This window comes from Schistocerca serialis, chromosome 6 (assembly GCF_023864345.2).
Source record: "Schistocerca serialis cubense isolate TAMUIC-IGC-003099 chromosome 6, iqSchSeri2.2, whole genome shotgun sequence".
NCBI lineage: Eukaryota > Metazoa > Arthropoda > Insecta > Orthoptera > Acrididae > Schistocerca > Schistocerca serialis.
This window is the reverse complement of record NC_064643.1, coordinates 53530316-53552812: the sequence shown is the minus strand read 5'-3', so window position 1 is coordinate 53552812 and position 22497 is coordinate 53530316.

The window sequence follows — 22497 nt, the reverse complement described above, 5'->3', positions numbered from 1 at the left end:
CAGCGTTCTCCACGCTTGCCTACATACCCGGTGATTGTGAAAGAAAGAAGGATTCGAGAGTACACCTTAGATCGGCTCACCTACACTGAGGCTTGACAAAAATATGTCCGGCTCCATCCCGTGTCTGAGTTCTACTTTTGCTTCAATTACGTCCATTCCCCCTCCTACCCCCTCCTCTTCCCAGACCCACCACCTTCGCCCCATGCCTTCAGCCTCCTCCTCCTCCTCCTCCTCCTCCCCCTCCCCTCCTCCTCAGTACCCACACCGACCCCTTCAGGTGCTGCTTACCCTCCCCCGCTGGAGAAGCGCTCCCCTCCTTCAGTGGCTGCCGGTACTGGAGCTCCCTCCTGGGACTCCTCTTCCCGGCACCCACTTGAATAGCAATCTACTGCTCCACATCGGCAGCGAGATCCACTGCCACTGGCCACCAAGATTGCCCGGTGTAATTCTGTGCCTACCTACGCTGAAGTCTGCCCTTCTCTTCCTTCCCAAGAGAAGAAGCAGAAACGCAGGAACCAGGTCAAGGCCCCTCTGGTACCCCTGAGGTGCAGTCTTCCCCTCCTACAGTCAATGAACCAACAGAGTCTGACCCCACCCAAATGGACATTACCCCATCCTTATTGGTGACGGATAGCGACTCGGTGATGTGACCGACTCCAGTCCATTCGCTTCCACTTTGGACTCTGGCCTGAAAATCCGCCAGTCGAATTGTAATGGATATTTGAGTCACCTTCCAGAGTTGTAGTCCCTTCTTTCCTTCTACTCTGCTGCTTGTATTGCACTCCAGGAGACCCATTTTGTCAATTATTACTCACCTGCCCTTCGTGGGGTTCACACTTTGTTGGAACCGAATTGGCCCCTTGCAGGCTTCTGGTGGTGTTTGCACCTTGGTCCACAAGGACATTGTTAGTAAATGGGTTCCCATCCATACCACTCTGGAAGTCATTGCTGTCAGGGTCCATCTGGGCTCTCCAATCACAATCTGTGATCTCTACCTCCCACCTGACAGGCCGTCCACATCCCATGCCCTCACCACCCTTCTTCAAAAACTCTCTTCTCCCTTCCTGTTATTAGGGGACTTTTATGCCCACAACCCTCTTTGGGGTAGTCATACAACTTCTGACCTGGGCAGGACAGTTGAAGCTGTTCTGGCAGGGCTCGACATTTGTTTATTAAACACAGGCGCTCCCACACACTTTAGTGTGGCACATGGCAGTTTCTCCACCATTGACATCTCCATCTGCAGTCCCGACCTTCTTCCCTCCATTCAGTGGGGCGTCCAAGATGACTTATGTGACAACAACCCATACCCCATTGTTTTGATGTTCCCTCAGTGTCTCTCGCTCCGTCACCCAGCCGTGTCTAAGGCTGATTTGGGTACCTTCCCCTCTGCTCCCATCCCCCCCTGTATTGCCACATGACAGTGTTGATGAATCTACTCAGACTTTGATTGCTGCCATCCTTTCAGCAGCTGTTTCAGCAGTCCTTTCTTCATGTTCCCCCCGCTGGAAGATGGTCCCTTAGTGGACTCTGGAAATTGCTGCAGCCATAAAAGACTGCCACCGTGCTCCCAACACTTCAAGCAGCATCCTACTACTGCTCTTCTTCTGGTCTTTAAACAACTACGCACTTGGGCCTGCTACCTAATCAAATTTCAGAAACAGATTTGCTGGGAATGATATGTAGTTGCCATTGGACCCCACACCCCCTCTTCACAAGTCTGGGCGAAGTTCAAGCGAATTTTTGGCCACCGTCCTCCCGTCGGGGTTGCAGGAATTTCTGTGCATGGTGTTGTCCTTACCAATCCAGACTTTGTAGCAGAAAATTTCACTCAGCACTTTGCTCAAGCTTCGGCATCAGCTCATATCCGCCCATGTTCCTTCTCCTGAAAGAGCGTTCTGAGTGACTGCCATTGTCTTTTGTTTCTCGCTGCTCAGAGCCATATAACATCCCATTCGGTGAGTAGGAATTTGCCAGTGCCCTCGCCCTTTGTTCTGGCATGGCGCCTGGACCGGATCGGATACATAACCAAATGCTCCAACACTTATCAGTGGCTGGCCACCATCATATACTGACCCTCTTCAACCGTCTGTGGAGTGAGGGAGACTTTCATACCCAGGAAAGCATTGTTGTCCCGGTGTTGAAGCCAGGGAAACTGCCTCTTCAGTTGGATAGCTACCATCAAATTAGCCTTACTAACACCCTCTGCAAGCTCCTTGAATGCATGGTGAGTCAGCAGCTGTATTGAATCCTTGAATCCTGGGACCTTTTGTCATCGACTCAAAGTGGTTTTTGCTCTACAGTGGATAACTTGGTCCACCTGGAGTCTGCTATCCGGTCGGCTTTTGCCCATCAGCAGTCTTCATTGATCTGCATAAAGCCTATGACACCACCTGGCGCCACCATATCCTCACCACCCTTCACTAATGGGGCCTTCATGGTGCTCTGCCCGTTTTTATCCATAACTTCCTTTCTTGTCGCTCTTTTTGGGTCCAAGTTGGCTCCTCCTACAGCTCTCCCTATTTGCAAGAAAATTGGGTTCCACAGGGTTCCATGCTGAGCGTTTCTCTCTTTCTCATAGCCATTAATGGTCTGGTGACAGCTGTTGGGCTGACAGTGTCCCCCTCTTTGTATGCTGAAGATTTTTATATCTATCTCGCCTCCTCCGTAATGGGCACTGCAGGGGACAGTCTGTCAGGCACACTCATGGGCTCTCTCCCATGGCTTTCAGTTTTCGGCGGCCAAGACGTGTGTCGTGCATTTCTGCTGTCGCCGTACAGTCCATCCCAATCCGGAACTGTTCCTCTATGGCCAGTCTCTCGAGGTCTTGGACACCCATCACTTCTTGGGTCTGGTCTTCGACGCCCGGTTGACATGGCTCCCTCATCTTCGCCAGCTGAAGAGGACGTGCTGGTCCCATCTCAATGTTCTTAGGTGTCTGTGCAATACCTCCTGGGGTGCAGACCGCTTTGTTCTTCTGCAATTGTACCAAGCATTGGTCCAGTCTCGTTTAGACTATGGAAGTACTGTCTATGGTTCTGCACCACCTTTGACACTGCAGATACCTAGTATCTACAGTGTATAGCACTGTGGGGTCCAACTTGCGACTGGTGCCTTCCGAACTAGCTGCATACTTAGCCTTCTTGCAGGGGCAGGGAGTCCATCACTGCAAGTTTTGCGCCAGCAACAGCTGATATCTTTTGCGCTCCGCATTTGCTGCACCCCAAAGCACCCTAATTATGGTCTCCTTTATGCAGAGATCACCCTGCCGCAGCGGCGGCCACAATGTGGGCTTACCACGGCTGTCCGCATTCAGTCCCTCTTTTCTGAGCTCTCTTCTCTGCTCACGCACGTACCCCTCTGTGGTGCGTCTCTCGGTCGCAGCTCTGTTTTGATCTCTCAATCGATTCAAAGGATTCTGTCACCCCAATGGCTCTTTACCACAAGTTCTCCTGTCTCCTCAGTTCTTTTCAGGGTTGAGAAGTGATCTATACTGATGGCTCCACAGTTGCTGGCTGCACTGGTTTTGCTTACACCTATGCGCGACGCACGGAACTTCGTTCCTTGCCAGATGGCTGTAGTGTTTTTACTGCAAAATTGGTAGCCATCTTGTGCGCACTGGACCATATCCGCCACTGCTCAGGGCTATCCTTCACTGTCTGTAGTGACTCATTGAGCGGTTTGCATGCTATCGGCCAGAGCTTCCCTCACCACTCGTTGGTCATCGCTATCCAGGACTCCCTTTCTCTCCTCACTCAACGTGGATGCTCGGTGGTTTTCAGTTGGACCCCAGGCCATGTTGGGATTCCTGGCAATGAACTTGTTGATCAAATGGCTAAATTAGCTACTACCAGGCCATCTCTTGCTTTGACATTATGGAAACAGACCTTCACTTGGCATTACAGCGTCAGATTTTGGGCCTTTGGGATGCAGAATGGATCAGTCTTTCTTTGCCAAACAAGCTCAGGGCAGTTAAGGATTCTACAACTCCATGGCAGTCCTCCTTACTGGCCTCTCATAAGACCGCTGTCGTCCTATGCCGGCCCCGCATCAGCCATACTTTTTTTACTCTTGGTGAGGACCCCCTCTCTGTCGTTGTGGATTGATGTTGACTGTGGCTCACATCTTATTGGACTGCCCCACCTTAGCCACCGTACGACGGACTTTTAACTTTCCAGACTTGCTACCCCTGGTGTTGGCAGACAGTGCCTCAGCAGCGGATCTCGTTTTATGTTTTATTCATGATGGGGGTTTTTATCGCACTATTTAAGGGAGGGATCTTCCACCTTATCGTGGACTCGCAGGCGAGCAGCCGACCTGAGCGGAACGCTGCTCTCTGCACCTGGCGTAGCTGCCCGTTGATAGCTCCTCAGAGTGGTCTCAAATAAGCTGCAACTGGCGTAGCTGCCGGTGACGCTCTACTGAGCGGCACGTACTAGTGCAAGCCGCTTAACGCTTCCGGGTGCTAAGTGGCAAGAGTTTCGGCTCAACTTCCTGCAACTTCGGTTGCAAACCTCCCCAGCGGGACTCTCCCGTTCTTTGGTAGGGTAATCTCAGTGTAAGGGGCCCGTTCTCGTCAGATAACCCCGCGCACTGTAGGCCGCTCTCTTCAACCCGCGCTCTCTTGCGCCGCGCATTGCACTCCGCGCAGATAGGTCGTAGGGACACCCCTCTTCTGTAGGGACACGATACGCAGCACTTTCGCCAAAAAAGCAAATATTGTCGTTTCGTGAAAAGAGCAAAATTGTCGTGCATCCTTCCCTGTCCAAATAAAAACTCCCGAAACAGCAAAGATGTCCGACCTTTCCTGTGCTTCCTCACCACTTACCCGCACCAAAGCTGCAGCACAAGAGGCGGAAATGCCGGCTACTCCCGCCATCATTTCCGTCCCACTGTCCACCTTCTAAGAGCAGGTTGCCTTGAAGAACAAACAGATCGTGGAACAGCATGATCTGATCGCAGAGCTGATTGGCGGTGAACACACACAGACAGAAACACCCACACCACACACACAGGCACCTGCTGATAAACCGAAGGACATGCCCCCTATTTCACCCCTGGCGGCCCAGGCACCGACAGAACTGGAGCCAGAGCCGACGGAGGGCACAACCAACACAGACGAAGATGGGCCGTGGCAGCAGGTCGGCCCAAGTTGCAAACAGCCGCCAAATACGCAAACAAGTGAGCCCACAAACTCACGAGGCAACGGCCGAGTGCTGTTGCCAACACCATCTACATCGCTAACCAACAATGAAGGCAACACAGGGACCAACACAAACAACCCTGCGACTGCAGCAACCACAAATATACAAGCAGCTACGCAGAACACAAACAATACCGCGACTGGCTTCCCACCAGTTATGATACACAACTATGGAGACCTAAGTCTCCTAAACAAGGAATTTAACAATAAACACAACCCCACAACATACTACTCTAAGCTCACTGGGGAACACGCCGCACTGTATGTGGCGAACAAGTCAGATTACTCAAATCTACTGGACTTTCTTAAAGAAAGGAAGGTAGAGCACTTCATGTACAGGACAGTCCTGGAAAAAACACAGCAGTACGTGATAAAGGGGATAGACTCACGGACTCCGACCGACACAGTACACAAAGAACTCTCTGCTCTCGGGTGGGAGTGCATTCGGGTAAACCGAATGTCAGAGTTCGACACAGCAAGACCGTCTCATAACTACATGGCGGAATTGGCCGACACGGCCAAGTCCCGCGACCTGCTGAAGTTAAAGCTATTTCTTCACATGGTCGTCAATGTAGAGATTTACAACATGCCGCGCACCCCCCAACAATGCCACAACTGCCAGCACTTTGCGCACACGGGTATCAGATACGGACTCACACCCCGCTGCCGCATTTGCGCTGGCGGTCACACGACCCAGCGCTGCAAACTGCCCCATACAGCACCTCGCAAGTGTGCCAACTGTGGTGCTGCCCATCTGGCAAACTACAGAGGGTGCATTGCTTACAAAGCAGCTCTGAGGCGCAAAATAGCGAAACATGCAAAACCTACCGCCATCACAGTTCCGAAACCGCCCCCGCGCCCAGTAAGAAGTGGAATATCCTTCGCTGGAATGGTCGCTGGTGGCCACAGCAGCGCGGGACTGTCAGAGGAGCCCCAGAGCTCAGGACACACTCAGCAAACACCCCCAGCAACAGACACACAACAGGCAAACACAACACCTGACACCACACCCGCACTGGGCGCACCACACGAAACCAGCAACAACACCACCCTACCCCCTGAGATCGCGGACTGCAGCCCACCACAGGCTACAGAAAACGCACCTACACAGGGAAGACCACAGCGCCAGAGGAGGAGAAGGACAAACAGCCGCAGCACGAGGAACACGACCACACCACAACAAGTACACAGACAACAGGACACCAACTCTCATGAACACAGCCCGGACACCAACTCAACAACCCACATAACACACCCACTAACCACAGAGAACACACAGGCGCCCACAACTGCCACACAAACAGCCGACACTCAGGCCAGCCCTCACCAGACGCCAACACCGGAACAAGAGGCCGCTAACATGACCAATAACTCGCAGGCCGATATGACCAACATTACGACAACATTCCAGAGAATAATGGAAACATTATTCCCCGGATGCACGACCACCAAAACAGTCACGAAGATTATGGGGTGTGTCTCACAACTCTTCATGCAGTTCATGTCGAGCACGCTCAACTGGACTAGCTTCCAAGCCACTATCACACTGCTTCTTACACTACTACATGGATAATAAACCACACCAGCCCCGAAACTCAGACTTAAACACAATCTCACAGATCCTGTTTTGGAATGCCAACGGGATCGCAAGCAAAAAAGCCGAAATGCCCGCGTTCATGGAGCGAAAGGGTATCCGAATCGCTCTTGTGAACAAAACACTGCTTACGCCTCGCAAACAACTAAACTTCCCAGGGTATTGTGTCTATCGTACCGACCGAGTGGATGGCAGGAGGGGAGGCGGCACTGCAATTATCATACACAGAGACATAGAACACACGAACATCGAGCTCCCAGCACTTGAAAGACTGGAGGCTACGGCCTTCAGGGTCAAGTTCGACGGAGCCAACACCACACTGGTATCGATATACAATCCTCCTAAAATCATAGTAACACGCAATATCAGCACAGTACTCAACATAGCACTGCGGGTAATTGCCGCTGGAGACCTCAACGCAAAACACCCTGATTGGAACTCACGAATACGAACCTCCAATGGCAAGAAACTGTACGAACACGCACTAGGCCGAAACTACATTATACTTGGGCTGGGCATTCCCACGTTCGTGCCTATACAGGCTCGACATAGGCCAGACGTGTTAGACATAGCCTTCATAAAGGGCATCACATGCACACTCAACATTACAGTTGAAAACGATCTGGACTCAGACCACATGCCTGTAATACTGCACATGGAAGAGACACTGCAGGACATCGAACCACGCAGGATGCTTAACTACAAGCATGTGAATTGGACACTGTTCAAGGAAACGCTTGATAGTCGCATTCCTGACACCCACGAAATTAACAACACACAGCAAATCGATGAGGCTATGGAGGCTCTCACAACTGCCGTCCAAGACGCAATGAGTGACGCCATTCCATTTACAACACCAAGACAACACTCGACGGCCCTGCCCCAGGAAATCCTGGGCCTTATCTCAATGAGGAACCACCTCAGGAGATACTGGCAGCGTACCAGGCGCCCGTTCTATAAACTGCACGTCAACAGACTCCAGGGCATAATACGGAATAAAATACAAACATTCAGAAACGAGCAATGGGGACAGAAACTCGCTGGGCTGGATACCACACGTCCTGGCGTGTGGCAGCTGGCCAGACACTTCACCAGGGAGAAACATTACATTCCCACGTTACAAGGACCAGACGGCCCGGCCTACTCCGTGACGGAAAAGGCAGAGCTTATGGCCACAACACTTGCAGCGTCCTTCATGCCGAATCTGGTTCCTTCAGACCCAGAATTCACACTTGAAACGGACCAGGAGGTTACACGACTTGTAGCCCAGCCCTCGCGCAACGAAATAAGACGTACTAGCACAAATGATATCACATGGGCTATCAAGCACACCAACGCTAGAAAAGCCCCTGGGCCTGATGGCATTCAAAACCGTGTCCTCCAGGAGTTCACGTATAAAGCTGTTTAATACCTCACACACTTAATGAATGCCATCCTGACACACCAACACTTCCCTGACTTTTGGAAGGCAGCCAAGGTCTTGATGTTCAGGAAGCCAGGGAAAGACCACTCCCTCCCACAAAATTACCGACCCATCAGTCTGCTGTGTTCGCTCAGCAAGATTGTTGAGAAGGTAATACTAAAACGTATCACTAGGCATTGCATCGCCAATGACACCCTAAGACCGGAGCAATTCGGCTTTAGGAATCGCCACTCGACAACACAACAACTCCTCCGCCTAGTCGAACATATAACACACGGCTACAACATGAACAAAGCCACAGGGGCCGTGTTCCTAGACATCGAAAAGGCTTTCGATCGTCTCTGGCACAACGGACTCATACGCAAACTAAGCGAAGCTGGTTTCCCAGACGGACTCGTACGTCTCATACACTCATATCTCATGAACAGATGTTTCAACACTAACGTGCAGGATAAACAATCAACACAACACGGTATCCAAGCTGGAGTGCCCCAAGGGAGCATCCTAGGGCCCATCTTGTTTAACCTGTACATTAATGACTTCCCAGCGACACATAACACTACATTAGCCATCTACGCGGATGACACAGCCATCCTCGCGCAAGACTGGAAACCGTCGAACATCAATTCACGAATACAGACAGCACTCAGAACAGCTGAGCCTTCGTTGGAGCGATGGCGTATTAAAGTAAATGTCGACAAGTGCGAAGCAGTTCTGTTCACACGCAGACCAAAACTACTGCGCAAACACCAACACTGTAGACCAATGACACTACATACATGCCCAATACGTTTCCGAGAGAAAGTCAGGTACCTTGGTGTCTGGCTGGACCGGAAACTTACATGGGGGGTCCACATCGAATACGTTGCCAACTGAGCGCACGCGAGGCTCAAACAGCTCTACCCAATGCTCAACAGGGAAAGCACACTGAATAGGAGGGTGTCGAGATCCATATACATGACACTGATTAGACCTCTGATGACATACGCAGCTCCCGTCTGGGGATATGCAGCTCCTACACGACTGCGCCGCCTGCAGATCATACAGAACAAGGTGCTACAAATCATTAGCAACGCTCCACACTACACACACACCATGGATCTTCACCATGAATGCCGCCTTGATACCCTCAAGGAAGTATTCAAAAAACACGGCACACGACTATACAGGAACTCGAGACACTCGAACAATCCTTTCATCCTCACTCTGGGAAACTATGATCACAACCACAGGTGGAAGCACAAGCGGCCAAAGACACTGCTAGCTAGGGCATAGCCACCTATGGTAAACTAACATACGCAAACAGCAACAAACGTCAGCAAACCCCTGCATATCAGCAACACTGACTGGCAACTACCAGCTGCTATTAGAGCCGACCAACAGGCCACAGCATGGACACCGACGAGCTCGCCACAGACGCACAAACAATCTGCCAACATTACCTCACACTGTGCCTCCGGTATATGACCTATCGGACACAAGATTGATAACAAACCTAACTGTTGCAGGTTGCTGACGCTGAACAAGGACCCTGTACCAGCATCCAGCGCCAGCCGCCGAGCAGCTCAAACGCACAACGTCAGGGTATCGACATGCATGATACCCACTATTAACAAAGCCTATCCTTGCACAACCTATCGCAGGCAGCAAGACAACCGCTACTGCTCTTACCATCCGACCCAACTTTCGCAGAGGTTTTTTTCCCCTTGGCTCTTGCCTTGGCACTTTTTTTCCTCTGCCCTTCAAACCGCTACCCTTCATCAGATTTCGACCAATCTATCTCCAGATGAGCGCGTATTAATGGTTAATCCTAACCAGACGTACACGAACATCGCAGTACCCACATCCTGTGACACCTCAATTTAGTGAATACTAACCCTTATGCAGAGATGGCAGTAGACCTTTTGTGTTGGCCATCATGCCGGTGTGGGCGTGGAGGGGCTCCACCTCTTATTCAAAAAAACCTTATTTGGGAGTGGAGGGGATGGCAGGCCCTTTTGCTCCCCCTTTCGCCCCAACTGGATTGGCTTCAACTGGGCTTGGTGGTTCACTCTGGCCCTCTGCCTTCCCACTCCTTTCTTTACAGGGTGTGTTATGTGTCGAGCATCTCTCTTGTCTCCTGTGCTTCTTCCTTCCTGACCATGTCATTAGTCACTTTCTTTCCCTCACCTCTTCTTCTGCCCTTTTCCTTCCTTCCCCATCATTGGTTTATCATTTTATGGATATTGTAGTCCCCTCTCCTAATGTGGGATGTTATTGGTTTTAGTTAATCTGCATAGTTTGGTCCCTTCTCCACCCACCCAACCAACCAACCAACCACATGGCATTAAATGTATTAATTGTTGTGAACAAAGTGAGCATGATTAACAGTTCTTCTGTAGAATGCTGACAGCCATTTTCTAGGATAAATTGCACATCATGAGGTTGTGGTTATGTTATCAAATGAGTTTGAATTCAGGGCTATAAAATGTCATATCTGCCACAGTTATGCCATTGGTCACTCCAAAACCAGTTATCTTCAGAGCATGTCATATTCCTGTCATTTCGTAATGGCCACTTTCAACATTGCACAGAGTTACATGTATACGTCTCCCATCCTTTTGTAATCCCAACCTGTGTTCTGCCTCTATAGAGCTAAACCTAATATTTTTAACATGATAATTAAATTGAACAGCACTTACTGAGAGACCTGTTCTGTTTGTTGCCTATGATACAGCAGCAGCCGGTGTGCCAACACTGTAGCAACAAGTGGCAGATGCCAACTAACAAGTAATTTTAATGAAGCTATACCACCGTGTTCATGATGAAATAGATTTTATGATTTTTGATAAATGTGGTGTTGATGTGTAAAACAGTAGTCAGCTCATTGAACCTATTGACAGGGCACGTTTAGCATAATCGTCTTCCTAGACGTTTATTTTTTGTAAATCCACATTTACAGTAATTAGATTTTTCTACGTACATGTTCTTCACATCTCCTTTGTTTGCAAAGAATATTAATTCCAAATTTATTGGACTCACTTGCCTGAAAGCAGTATGGTATCCTCATTGCACATGACAGACAGTTCCATTTCTTTGCTAGATACAATAGGTGTGACGTCCAGTAAAATTTTGCTCCTGCGCTATGTAAAATATATGGACAATCTGCTTCCTTCAGTTCAGAATTTTTAGTTGACAATACCTGTGAACTGAATGAAATGTTACCTCATATTGAATTAAGTTAATTAACAATAACAATATGTATGTTTTTGTCTGTGAGATATATATTATTAACTGTTCCAGGTAAAACGAAGTATTTCTTTAAGCAAATGCAGGGACATGTCCCTATCCCCTTTTTTGGTTCTACATTCAGTGTTAGTGTGTGGTCCAGGCACTGTGTTTTGGGGCCAAAATATTATAAAAGTAGAGAGTCTGGTGTACCTGAGCACTTGGTAATATCGTGCTATGTTAATATATACTTACTTTCCATAAAACAAGATTTTTACAGGGAAAGTTTATTAAATAAATTTTATAGTAGTTCTTTACCATCTTTAGGAAGACCACATGACTCCTCGGAAGAGATTGAAGGTCATGAATACAAGCAAAAGCAATTGCCCACCTACTTTAAACATGAAACTACTGACTACATTATGCAGTCAATACCTGAAAACAGGGATACCAAGGCAAAAGTGAGTATCCAGTCTGGGTTCTGTGTGGAGAAAATTTTACATGATCAGTTGACAGTATACTTAAAAATTTATTGTTGTTAATGCTCTTAACCCAGATAGTCCTGAATTATTTGTTTTTCAAAATTGATTTATATCTTATCTACATTCATTCACAAGGTTGTAAGGAAGAAAGTAAAAACAGTTTTGAGTATTTATTTTTATTTAGTATTTCCAAAAATGAGCATTCTTCCAGAAGGACGTCAGGACAATAAGGGAACATGTTTTTAAAGTATATAACATTGCACCATTAACTTGTTTTGGTTTTTATACTTTCAAATAAACATAAATAAATTTGAATTATGGGCTAAAACAGCTAATAAATACAAAAAACAAAGAAAATTACCTATACACACATTTTATGCACTAGTATGATAAGACAAAAAGCAACAAACATGAAGTGGTTCGTCACATTTTATGCACACAGTAGTAGTTTTTTGTGGCAACTTCGACATTTCAGCTGCTTCTTCTATTTTGTTATCTCATCTGTTGGTAATTCAACAACATAATGTTCTCTTCCATCAAATCTAGAATCTAGTTTTGCCCTCTTACTAGGATGTCCTCTGCTGGTAGTGACTCTTTTGTTGCTTTCAAGAATTGCAGTGACAATTCAATGATGAAATGTCAGATAATCTACGGGTTCTTCATTGTACTTGTAAAGATCCCAGGCATTTTGTTCTGCAATGTCTATAAAATGTGCAGTGATCGGGAAATACCACTTTTTCCCTTTAATAGAGCATCTATATAGCGATACATTTTGGTCAGCTCGATCCATGCCTCCCATATGAGTATTGTAGAAGTGTAATAAGTTAGGTTGAGGCACACTAATCCTTTTCTTTTGTTCCCTGGAAAATCTTGCTTCAGAGTGTAGTGGTTGCACTCTGTCAAAGTTCGTGGCTACAGTAACAACATTGTTGTCATTCCAACGTACAATGGAAATCCCGGAAGCTGAGTCAGAACAAACTTCATTTGATCCTCTATTTTCTTTTATCATTTTATCTACAGACGATAGAGTACAATTCTTAACTCTGTTTCCTCTTATTGTTCCTGTTGCTTCCACACCCCTCTCTTTTAGGTCATGTAGTAGTTCAATGCTGGTAAAGAGGGTATCAAAGTGTATTCGATATGGAACATGTGGAAGTAACTGGTCGACATAAGTCATTGCCACACCGTACCCCATACCTTTCATTTCATAATCCTTACTCCACATGCCAGCTCCTTGGTAGGGCTTGAGCCAAATAATATATCCACCACTTGTGCCTCCACACCAAAATTTTAATCCGCATCGGATTGGTTTCCCTTTTATGAATTGTTTGCACCCGTGACTTCCGAAGTATAGGACCATTGATTCATCGACAGAATGATGCCACATGTCAGGCGCAAATTGTTTGAATCTATCAATTAGCATACACAGTAATGGGCGGATTTTCCCAAAATGGTCTGATTTATCTAAATTGTCGTTGTTGCATCCATGCAAATTGGAAAAGATAAAGTCAAATCGATCTCTGGACGTGACATTTGTTACGAGGTCATTGTGACTGTCTTTATCGGATTGCCAGTACATCTTTCTGCATGACACTGTTAAATATCCACTTAGCAGAAGTATTGCAATAAACACCAACATCTCATCTTCTGAACAATCACCTAGTCTATTTCTCTTGGCTGCGTACTGATTTGTGTAACTGACCATCATTTGAAGCACTTCATTATCAAAAAATTGTTGGAAATATTCAAGCAGTGTTCGCCCTTTCTTCATTGCAACTGTGAACATTAGAGGCCATGCAGGTGTTGGATTAACTATTTCACCACTTTTCCAGTTATATTTCTTGAGGTTTAGAACTTTGTCCTTCGATAGCCTTGCTGGTTTGTTTGTGGTTGTTGTTGTTATTGTTGCTGTTTTTGTACTGCTGGAGAGTCCTGGAACAACATCAGAGGTTAAGGAGTGTTTCCTTGTTGCATTCACAGCGTTACCATTGGTAGAAATGGCCAACTCACAAAGCGCAGTAGCATTGAGCTGACTTGCTGGTAATTTATCTACATTTGGATTTTCTTCAGGACCCGAATCTTCATCTGTTACATCATCAGTTGAATTTAGAGGAGGGTGTAATGTTACATTTACACCAGTATTAGGTATTTCCTCATATTTTGATTTTAAAATGCCCAAAAGTTCTATCAGTGTACATCATTTTCTGTGAATACAAAATGACAGCATATTACCCTGATGTCCTTCTGGAAGGACAATTGAAAACATTATTGAATTACAACTGATGAAAACTTTAAATTGTAATATGAACCCATAAATAATATAGGTTAATTCTTTAAGATATTATATGACAAGTTTCAGAAGTATTGATGCAATATGAAAGAAAATATACATACTCATTGATGACAAGGTCAGTCAGTTCATCCATGGTAAAATCAGCCCTATTTTCAAGACACAGTTTCTCACTGACTATGAATGACAGCGTCAAACTGACTGTCACAGTGTGCAACTGACTCTGAATACTTCATATAACAATGTGTAACAGTCTGTTGCAACAATGCATTATTCGCGAAAATAAATAATTTCAACAGTGAGTGATGTTGTCCTTCCAGAAGGATGTTAGGGTTATCTGGATTAATTAAACAATTGTTACATTTTTGTCTTACAGGTTCTTGCAAGGCTACATAGGATTTGGCATTGACATGCCCGCCTAATAGTTACCTGTGTTACTGCTTGACTGCTTCCCCAGCAAGCGCACACACACATGCTACTGAAAGTGTTGAAGCAAGTAGGCGCATACATCCTTCACTTGTAAAGGAAATAAAAAATTTAGTACTCTATGAAACAACATCTCTCTAAGTCATTAAGTTGGCTCTAGATAGATTTGTTGATAACAATTTCACTGGGACACACATACCAGGTCGAATGAATACTACCTTTTACTCCACAGAGAAAATTATTTACAGTCACATTTATCATACCCTGTGTGGTACAAATAAAGTATTGTTTGACGATACTCAACTGCAGAATCAGGTTGACGAGTGGCACAAGGAATCTAGCAATCACATGATTTATTATAGACATTGTACAGATGTCAACGGAGAAGTGAAACCATTACTTTTTCGATATCAGAGCAGTTGGCAGAGAGATCTTTTGAAGAAGTATGAGGATAGTTGTTTGTTAGACACAACATACAAAACAACAACAACAACAACATACGATATTCCTTGATTGTTTTATAGCTGTGAAGAGTAATGTGGGCTATTTGATTGTCGTTTTTATTTTTCAGGTTGAAAATGCAAGATCCATTCATGAAGCACTAGACATTTTCAAGGTCTGGAACAAGGATTGGAATCCCCCCTATTGGGTTACTGATTTCTTGGAGTCTGAGATAAAGGCAATGAAACAAGCATTCCCAAAGACAAAAATTTACTTGTGCCTTTTCCATCAGAAACAGACATGGGGAAGATGGTTGGAAAAAAAAAGATAATCTTCATGTACCAAATGACATGAAGACATTTCTGGATATATGGTAAGAAATTTCAGAATCACCAACACAGAGAGAATTTAGAATTCGTGTTTAAGAGTTGTGAATGCATGAGGTTTGTCAGAGAAATGAGCGTGCACGGCTATACTTTAAACAGCAATGGCTATCAGTATGTGAAAGGTGGGTGAAAGCATATGAGGACAAGGGCAGATTTGCTACCATTGTCACTACAAATGGAGTTGAAGCCATGTACAAGGTTGTAAATAATTTTTTCCTAAAACACAGTGCAGACAGGACTTTACTGGGGGCTACTAAGGTTATAATAAATCAGTTTCTTCCAAGCCTAATTAGAAAGTACTGTCTGCAGAATTCTTCTGTCAAATCATACAATAAAGATCTACCACTGTTTTTGCTTAAAAAAAAAACAAGTTTGTAAAATATGTTGTGCAGCAATATGCATCAGCAAAAGTTGAGTTAACTGCAAGATCAGTAAGTAGGAGATTGGATTGTTCATTTTGTGTGGAGAGTGCAATGTCCAAAAACTGTAATTATGTTGTAAACTTTGATATGCCAGATTGCACATGTGAAGATTTTTGGAGATATAAATACCAATGCAAGCATTTCTGTGCAATCTTTATTTTTTACCCAGAGTGGGGTTTTGATAAAATGCCAGAAAGTTATAAGAATAGCCCATTAATCTGTCTTGATGAGATGTGTGGGGTTAGCTTCAGAAGTAGCTCTTCAGTCACTTTGTATGAAGGCAGTAGCAGTGACATAGTATTTGAGGAGGCAGTTGAAGCAGCTGAGGAGGCTGTCGAGGTTGAGGAGGCTGTCGAGGCAGCAAATATAGATGGTCTCGTTGAAACCCCGAATATTCCTCTGCAGAAATTTGCAGCAAGGGAGCTGTGTAAATAGATTTACAATCTCACAGACAATTACAGCAACTGTGTGCAAGATTTGATAAAATGTAAATAAATAAAAATGTTTTCTACGTCTGACTTCTTGTTAACAAACTTTTCAGTGTGTTTGATAGAAATATAGGCTTCCTGTGCTCTCAGTTGCCCTGTTTCCCTTTGAACATTGGAATGGCTGTATAGTGTGTACTGATAAATGTGTGAACAAAATAAGTTACTTTGATCGTTTAACGAGCTTAAGTTAAACATTTTATGGTGTGTATATATGGATTAGTAATTGTTCTCAGTGAGCAACTAAAAATATGGCGATCTGTTGAAAGGACAGGGACATATTGTGCTTTGAAACTAACTAGTGCACAATGGCCGCGACCAGTTCGGAAAATTTGAATTCTATTTACGAAATAAGTGAGGAAGCGTGGAATAAACCGTGTTCCTGTAACAAAACAGCAAGAAAAGGTGTGTGTTGTGTAAAGTGTAATAGGAAATTCCATTACTCGTGCATAAATTCAACGAATAGAGTGAAAATCTGGAAATGCAGTGATTGTTTTCGTACTGACGGTGACGATATGGACAAAATCAAAACAGACCCGTTAAAAACGTGTGTGTGCGAAAAGTTACAGAATGAACTCAGAATAGTAAGAAAGGAATTTAAGTATTCGAAAACAATTATATGTTTGCTAACAAACGAACTACAGAAACAAGAATCAGGCAAGATAGAAATGTGCAAAAACTACAGATTTGATGCACCCAACATAAATCACGATTCACAACACAGTGTGCATACCACAACACAAACGCATTTCAAAAAGGAAATCAATCTATGGGTGCAGCAACGAAAATGCAAACCTTTGCTCCTGAGAGTCAGTCAGTGAATAGGAGACCCAAAATATTCGTTGCCTCAGATAGCCATGGCAGAGACTGTGCAAGAAACATTTTAAACTTAGCTTCAAATAAATATGATGTTGAAGAAAAGGTGATACCAGGTGCCCCCACTAGTGTAATACTAAAAAAATGCAATGACCTCCATAAGTTGACAAGTGAAGATTTTGCAGTTATCTGGGCAGGGGTTAACGATGTGGCAAAGAATGAAACCAAGTTGGCAATTAGTTCGCTACATAAAGCCTTGTCAGCATTACAAAATACAAATACAAAAGTGATTGTAGTTGGGGTACCACATAGACATGACCTGCCTGAATGGTCTTGTGTAAACCAAGAAATTCAATCTGCAAACAGAAAACTAAAAAAAAACAGTGAAAGGCTTCCATAACACTTGTTTTATTGATACTCCTAGTAACAAGGAGCTTTATACAGCACATGGACAACACCTTAATGCAACTGGTAAAGAACTAATTGCCACAAGGATTTATGAATCAGTGGAAACAAACAGGAAAGTATACAAAACAGCAATAGAACTTAAATGGAAGGATACTGAAGTCTCAGATAAAGAATCAGTGAGAATTGTTATTGACAGAACTCCAGCACAAATAACAACAGAATCCTTAAAAGTGAACTCTGTTTGTGGGGAGAGGACAATTACTCAAGCAATAAACTTACCCAAGAGGACAGTGCAAACATTTGAAGAAGCAGCAAATAAGGTGGCAGGAAAGTAGGCACCATATAAGAAGAGAGACCTACTTGCAAAAAGAAGAACAGCAAATCAAGCTCAAGGGATGAGAATACCAACACGTGGAGTATGGCAGTCAACCCGAAAAAAGAAACCACAACCGAGGGACCAGGATTTTTGGTGGGATCAGCAGTCGTTTCACAGACGAAAGCAGTTAACAAAGTGAGTCATCAAGTGGATGGACAGGTATGTGACTATCATAACACACATGATCACAGTGTATCAAGATTAAAGACATTAACGGAACCTACAACTTCAAATATAAAGTCAAATTGTTCTCAAAGGAATACAGACAGAGACAAACTACTTACTTTTCTACAAGTTAACATACGTTGTTTAGAAATAAAATTTTAGAATTAGAACATTTATGTAACACTGAGCATGTAGATGTTATGTGTGTATCTGAGCACTGGTTTACACAAGAACAAGTAAATATGTTCATTCCCCAAGGGTATGTTGTGGGAGACATGATATGTAGAAAACAGAGAAAGAATGGTGGGGCGTGAATTTTTGTCAAAGAAGGAATAATGTTTTCCAGAATTGACGTATCTACGTACTCCTCAGAGCTAGATGGGGAGTTTAGTTGTGTAAAACTAATGAATGAAAATATAGTGGTAGTTAGTCTATATAGATCGCCAGATGGTGATGTAAATTTGTTTATTGAAAAATGTGAATTAATAATTTAAAAAATATTGAAGAGTAAAACGAGAATTGCTATATGTGGTGATTTCAACATAGAAATGGTAAACACACAGAGACCAGTTGCTAGGACATTTTTGAATATGCTAAGATCATTAGACCTCTATTGTACACATAACTGTGCCACACTTAAGAATGCCTGTACAGACAATATTATTGTGAATTTCCATAGGGAGGATTTATCAGTAAGACTTGCAGGAAGTGGACTTGCAGATCATGAGCCACTACTCCTTACCCTCTGTAAGAGGCAGCCAGTTAAAACTGAAGAATCTAAAGTAGTAGTGGTACGAAGACAGAAGGAAGAGTACATAAATATGTTTGTTGATAGATTAGGAAGTGCAGATTGGGACTTTATATATAATTGTCAATCTGGAAAAAGGGAAGCTGAAATTAGCTTTGGTAACTTCTTTAAAAAGTACACAGATTTATGGTATTCTTGCTCACCAGTAAAAAAAAAAAATAGATATCCAAATGAAAGGAAAAAGAAAAGTCTGAACTGGTTCACACAAGAGCTAGTAGAAATTAGAGGAAACTTGCATGTGCTGTACCAGATGCATAAACAAGCCTCTGACCAAGGTGCAGAACAGAGTGTGAACATTCATAGGTCATATCTGAAATGCAAAAAATACTATAAAGCTAAACTACTTCTGGCAAAAAAGCAAGCAGTTGAGAACTATATAGAAAGAGCTCCCAATAAATGCAAGGCAGCCTGGCAAATAATAAAACAAGAGAATACACCGAAACGCACAAAAACAGCTCTGCTTGATCCTGAAGAATTAAACGAGTACTTTTTAAACTCAGTTAAAGAAATAAGTAACAGTATCAAAGCAACAAATTCATCTGCAATGAACCTTGTTGGAACACCACTGCCTGTTAACCCGGCATTTCGATGGAGGCCTGTCACACCTGCTGATGTTATAAAACCTGTATCCAAATTTTCAGGTTCTAAAAGTATGGACTGTTATTGGTTATCAAATAACATAATTAAAAAGACAATACACTCAATTGCCAAACCATTAGCTTATATTTTTAATAAATGTGTAGAATTTGGAGTTTTTCCGGATGCACTCAAGGTATCAAAAGTTGTCCCAGTTTTTTAAAAAAGGAGACAAACATCTCCCCAAAAGCTACAGACCAGTCTCCATTGTTCCAATATTCTCAAAGGTATTTGAGGCGCCGATACACACACAAATAAGCAACTTCTTTGAAAAACACAATATCCTATGTAACAATCAGTTTGGCTTTCGAAAGGGGAAGAACACAACAGGGGCCATCTTGGAAATCATTGACCAAACCATAACAGCTTTTGAAAATAATATCATGGTATCACTGGAATTATGTGACCTAAGCAAAGCTTTCGATTGCATTCCTGTTGACATACTACTGGGGAAACTAGAGTTTTATGGGGTGAGAGGGAGCACTTTATCTGTGATAAATTCTTATTTAAGTAACCGAAAACAATTCGTTTCAGTCAGAAATTTAAATTCTTCCATCATGGAAATCAGCACAGGTGTACCACAAGGGTCTATCCTTGGACCCTTCTTCTTCATTGTCGCTATTAATGATTTACCTAAAAATATAGCTCACCCTGTTGTGTGTTATTCTGACGATACAACACTACTTACCACACATCAGAACATTTCAGATCTGAATAACCTAACAAAAGAAACACTAGATAAGGCCCTGGACTGGTTTGCAGCCAATAAGCTCCTATGCAACACTGACAAAACACAACAACTTTTAATGGGAACATCAAATGAAGTAGGCAATAAGTCAGTAAAACTCTTAGGTATTCACATTGACTCAAAACTATATTGAGAGGAACATGTCAATCATGTATGTGAAAAAATATCTCGGGTGGCAAACCTTCTCTTGAAACTAAGGGAGGTAGTGAGCTTGGAGTACCTCAGGGTGACATACTTTGGGCTATTCCAGTCACATATTTCATATGGTCTTATTATATGGGGGCACTCCCCTCACATCAAAAACGTATTGAAATTACAAAAAAAAAGTCATACGTATAGTATGTAAAAGAGGTCATAGGGAGCACTGTCGTCCTCTTTTCTCCAGACTCAGAATACTTACAATTATAAATTTATACATCTATGTGTCTGTACTCTATATTAAAAATAATATTTCAGAATTTATTGCCAGAAAGGAAATACATGAACACAACACCACGGCGAACGGTAATTTAGACATACCGCGCCACAGATTAGCGAGAACAGGAAATTCCCACAAAGTTAACCCACTCAAAATGTTCAATAAACTGCCAATTCATGTTCAGTCTATGGATACAAATTCTTTTAAAATTAAGTGGTACAGCTGGCTGTCAGATCATCCATTCTATGACATTAAAGAATTCTTTGAGATGCCTGAGGAGAATATAAGCATTTAAAAGTTGCCTGTAGTTAAACATATTATTTTGTGCTGTGGTTAATCGTGTGTAATTACAAAGTTTATACTATAAACAATAAAATACCTTATTATATTAGATTATAAGATAGCTTGTTGTGTTAGCTTTTAAAAGCTATCCTTTGTAATTTGGTACACTGCCATGCTTCAAATGTATTTATAATGTATTGACAGAAGTTTATTTTGTTATTCAGTATGTACTGGTACATCTTGTATGACGAAGCCAATATCATTGTAAAATGATCTATGGTGAATAAAATTCTTGAAATTCTTGACATTCTTGAAATTTGCAATTAGGAAACCCTGAAGTCAGTGGTCTCCCATTAGCAGTGCCATCAAATTCCAAACAATAGAGAAGGATGCAAAAAAACCATACATGGTTTGTCTTAAACACATTATAACTTTCCACTTGAAGGGTAAGAAATGACAGTTTATTTGTATTTTAGATAGCTCTTTGTCTATGTAAAATACAAATAACCTCAGTCATTTCCGATCCTCGAGATGGAATGCTATGAGGTCTTTATGCTGGTCTCCGATTTTAAACTTTTATTGCACATTTGAATTTTTAAATACTGGTAGACAAAATATTATAAAAAGGATAGCTGCTACACGTGTGCGTGTGTGTGTGCGTGTGTGTGTGCGTGTGTGTGCGTGCGTGCCCTTTTGAAAAGGGCCATGTTGCCCAAAAGATAATGTTTTTTTGTTGTGCCTCAGCATCTTCACTATTTCGTGAGCAGCAACAACTATCCTTTTTATAATATTGTCCTATTCTATCCTGGATTTTTCATTGTTCATCAGATAAGATTTTTCTGAGGAATTAGACAAGATGGTAGTGTAGAAGTTGTGAAGTGAAAGATTTTAACTTTAAAGTTAATCTAATTCAAATATGGGACAATGTTGGGAGGTGGAAAGGTGGAAAAAGAGACTAGGTATATCTTAAAGTGGCATTGAGATGTCCTATGACTGACGTAGGAAAGATTTTGCATTTCTTTTTCCAAGGAACAATGCGCTTGCTCTCACTTGCTTCAATACATGTCTAGTGATTCACATAAAACGGAGAAAAATGTTAATGAACGTGTGAGATTGCTCAAAATCACTCTGAAAGAAGAGTATAGTGTTTCCTTCATATGGTATGTGGACAGCAATGTCATTGGCGACGAAATGAAGTAAGTATTCAGTTTTTTAATTGCTTTGGAAGCTTAATGTTGTATAGTGGGCGTCGTTACTGAATGGATTTATTAGTATAAAAATTTGATTTTTATTTTTCACTTGATGTTCGTCAGTGCCTTCTGCCTGGCATCTACTTGCAGCATCTCAGTCATGTTGCCCAGAACTGGATAGAACCACTCTGAAACTCACATGTTGAACTATCAGCAGCTAAATTCGCTTGTTGCTGACAAGGTGACACTATCGAACTGCATGTCTTATGATCTGGCCTACCAATAGGGAGG